Here is a 4,358-nt window from a genome sequence, read left to right on the forward strand (position 1 = left end):
CTGCGTCGCGAGTCGTATAGATCGTAGTTTCGCGCCATTCAGTACGTAGCGAATTCGCGATGTTGTGCTCTACTACTTACGAAGAAAATTAAAAAAGTTGAAAAAAATGTCAATTCCAAGAAAATACTGGATGCACCCAATCCTAACAGAAAGATCGACTCAACTAATGGAATAAGTTCTTCGGCTTTTATTTCTTTCTCCATTTTCACACAACAAACAAAAAAACACGAATGGAGTGAGCAAGCAATGTGTAGGAATGTGTCTAGGAAGCGGGGCGGGGAGAGAGGTAACAACGCGCTCGAGTCGTAAAGACGTACGACTAGTGTGAACAGCAACAAGCAGGCACCTATGCGAGCATGATTCGACGCGACTTTTAGTCTTAAGACGGGCGCTGGCCCGTCGGATGGTTTTTTGAGTCGTATTCGACTAAAAGTCGCGTCTCATCTAATGTGAACAGCTCCATATAAAGTGTATGGTGACCAGAGCATTCGACTTTTAGTCTTATGCGACTTTCGACTAGTGGGAACGGGCTGTTACTTTCAAAACGGTCCGCAACAAAATAATGGAAAAGCGCGCATTTATGTACGGGATTCATATTAACTCGTGTAAAACCGCGCCACAGGAAAGAAATAGACAGTTGGTAATTAGTATCATAATACTAAGTGAATGATCAATAATCATTTCCACCAACATCCTTTGCTAAAAGTTATTATTACCTTAATCTGCCCAACAGCTATAAAGTTATAAGTATTGATTCACAGAGAATAGAGGGGGACGGCGCGTACGCAGTCCCCACTATCAAAAATTACGCGTCCGAGTTATCCACATTAGGGATAATCACAGAGGTCAACTTATCCGCAGTGCAATGAATAAGTCTCACTCTGGGAGAACCGCCTTATTGATCACGGTGTCTCCTACGCCAGGTAAGTATGATTTCTCTAACTAGCCGAGACTATATGACCCACAGCTTGATCATACTTATACCGCGATTTGGAAATACGTTTGCATTTTGTAGCGCCATCTGTTGCTGTTTTATTACTATATTGCATATATTGTTTGCTGTAGCATGTGATTTTGAATTTTTACATTAACACCATACAGTTTCAGTTAAGAATTAATATGAACAAATATGTAACTATAAGAAATAAAAAGTCCTCGCTTTTATATTATTTTATGACCGTTCTATTTATCGCTGTCAAATTTGGTACGCCAACTTATTATGTTCATTGTTATTTTGTTAATAAAAATAATGATCAGTTCAATGTTACAAAACGTAAATCTCTGAGTGGAAAAGTATGGAACGTTTTAATAGTATCGATTATTTGTAGATTGGCAGGAGTCGAAGTTTGACATACGACGACGAGAGGGCAAAAGCTCATAAATCTTTCCAAAAGATCGGTTTATATGGCGGAAATTATTTTATCACGAGCGACATGGGTTTGTCAGCTTATTGTGGTTTAATTTACAAAGCTTAGTTTAGCGTTATTTTTATTCATAATCTTTTTTTTAAATGTTGAAGTTATATTTTTTGGCGCGTGAGGGAAAAATGATGCGAGTAAATTTTTACGATGTGTGCGCAAACAGTCACAAAATACCGTCATCCTGAAGTTAGCATAGTCAACATTTTAAAATAAAAAAAGGCCATTGATTTAATTATGTAAAAAAAAATTTTTTTGTGATATTTACATAAACTTTATTTAACTAGATAATGCGATATAATTAAACTTTCAATGTATTAAATAAGGCGAAAGATAAATTTTGAAAAAGATTTTTACCTTGTAACTTCTAACGCGTGTACATAAATACACACACATGTTTTTTTTTATTTATTCATTTTACAGAATAATATAATAAAACCATGATATTATGTAACATTAGAACACCACTGTGGTTTGTACTTTGTATAAATGTAACCGTCTTGTTTAGGAACGCGACAAAGGCATAAAAAAGTAGTTTTTCAACTTACTTTTTATTGTTTACGTTAGGCTATCTAATAACTGACTAGGTATTCCATTTACTAGCCGCGTTAGCAAAGACCTCAACGTTCTCTCGTCATATAAGTTGTTTGCAGTCGACGTACATAGCCGAACTTGCGTTACCGCTTGAGTCTGTACGTCATGCTCAGCTCGTTCTTTGTCATCTCGAAGCTCTCGAATCTATGAAGCTAACTAAAAAGTCGACAACTAACTGAAATTGGAGACGTTGAATACTGCGTAAAATTCTCATTACAGCTAAAGGGAGCAAATAAACAGAAGTGATGAAACTAGCTGCCCACTGAAGTATTCGACTTAGGGTTCTTCAAGAAACGAACGTACCAATTCTTAAAAGCCCGGCAGCGCGCTTGCAAACGTTCTGGCAGTGTCCATGGGCGGTGGTATAACTTGACATCAGGTGAGTCTCCTGTCCGTTTGCCTCCTGTAACATAAAATGAAAATATTGCATTCTTCTTTCCCTTAGTGATATTAGTTTGGAAATTCGTCAAAGTAGTTGCTTTTTCCTGGCTGTAAGAAAACAAGTATTTTATACCAAGTGTATAAACACAGTATAAACTCATTTAAGATATGAGAAAGCGATTGAGGCCGTATGTCGCTTCATGAGGGTTAAGTGTTGACACGCGTGTCAATTGAGTAGGCAGCGTGATGGATGGTCTGTAATGGTTTCACTTGAACCGTTTAACTTTTCACATTTTTCGTTACAGAGGGGAAATAAGTCAAAGTTCGAATTTGGTAAAACATTTTTACTAGGAGAAATTGAATTGAGCAGCTTTGAACTGATTCTGATACTCCTAACTTGGACGAAGAATTTTAAGGATTTTTTTTTGTTTTTTGATAGCATAGAATATTTTAATTTTTAATGGACGACGTCTTACTTTACGGCAAATTTAGATAGCTGCATTTAAACAAACCATTAAGTATCTATTATTAAGGCTTATTCAAAATATAAATTAAACTCTATGACATATATTGAATTTAGGGAGATATGTTTTGTAATAAATTTCAGTACAAAAAAGGATAATGGTAACGATTGACAGAATGTATGGCCATTATCAAATAACTTATTCATTTCAACAATACAAAAAACTTAATAGGACAAACTGTATGTAACAAAATTGTGAGCTGTCTAGAAAGTTTGATTCCAGTGAGGGGTAAAGTTGGTCTGTCGGAAACAAATATTTATTGTCGTCTAGAAATTTCCTCAATACTTCATTTTAGGATTATCTAAATGCAGAGGAAACTTTAACTTAATTTATTTTTCTTCCATAACTTACTTAAAATACTTAATATGTATTGAACTTTTTTAAAATCTAACCCCTTCAGCACCAGGTTAGAACTAGTAATTTTTGAGAGATTCACAATCGCGCCATTGTTTTCATATTCTCATATTCGAAGACATTATTGAAGAGCCCTCCCGAACTGATAACTAACAAGAGACTCGTTCTGTGCTGTCTTTGAATAAAACTTGAATATATGTATTTTATTCAATAAATAAGACATGCATTTTAGATATTATTTAAAGTACATTTTACTCTAGAGTGTTGTAAAGTTGTCGAACTGTTTGTCTCTGTAACGAGACAAGACATTTGACTAATTGAATTGACGCTAGCACCTGTGTATTTAAATTGTTATATTACTGTTGACAAGATAACTAGCGCCGAGTAATGAACTCTAGGAGTGAATAGAATTTAGAATGATCTGACGCCTTGATTAGTTTAATTTTGTTATAATAGTAGTTTATTTATAGGAGAAAAGGTCCAGTAACTGAAGTTATCGTGTCCACGTTACCGAAAGCATGATAGAGGACGACACCTAAGCGATGGAAGCTATGTATGTATGATTTACTTGGTCCGATGTACGTAAAGTCTTGGCTAATTAAGCAAGCCTAGCTCCTTACAGAAGCTCAGAAGTTTCCTTACTAGTTAGTATAAGCGTATCTCGTTTTTTTTTTCGGGTTAATTTTATTAGTTATCCAGCCTGGAATTTCAATTGGTGACCTGTCATCCAAGAGTAGGCAATATACTATTTTGGAGTGGGCATGAATCTGTAATTATTCATTATATTATATTATATTATATTATATTATATTATATTATATTATATTATATTATATTATATTATATTATATTATATTATATTATATTATATTATATTATATTATATTATATTATATTATATTATATTATATTATATTATATTATATTATATTATATTATATTATTAAGTTTACTTTTTCAAAAAATATAAACAACATTTTACAATAACATTTTGTGAAAAAGTTACTAAAGTCTATACCTATTAGTTTCCTTGTGTAACTGTTTAATATTCTATTAACAAATTCTCATTTGTTTGTATATGATGAAT

The 4,358-nt window shown here is 33.5% G+C and overlaps 1 non-coding gene across 1 annotated transcript; it reads right to left on the reverse strand.

Moving 5' to 3' along the window:
• Positions 1–769: 769 nt before the first annotated feature.
• On the reverse strand, positions 770–931 carry LOC125052097. Its single transcript, XR_007117407.1, has one exon. It is a non-coding gene; the product is annotated as a U1 spliceosomal RNA (small nuclear RNA).
• Positions 932–4,358: the final 3,427 nt, after the last annotated feature.

This window comes from Pieris napi, chromosome 8 (assembly GCF_905475465.1).
Source record: "Pieris napi chromosome 8, ilPieNapi1.2, whole genome shotgun sequence".
NCBI classification, from domain to species: domain Eukaryota; kingdom Metazoa; phylum Arthropoda; class Insecta; order Lepidoptera; family Pieridae; genus Pieris; species Pieris napi.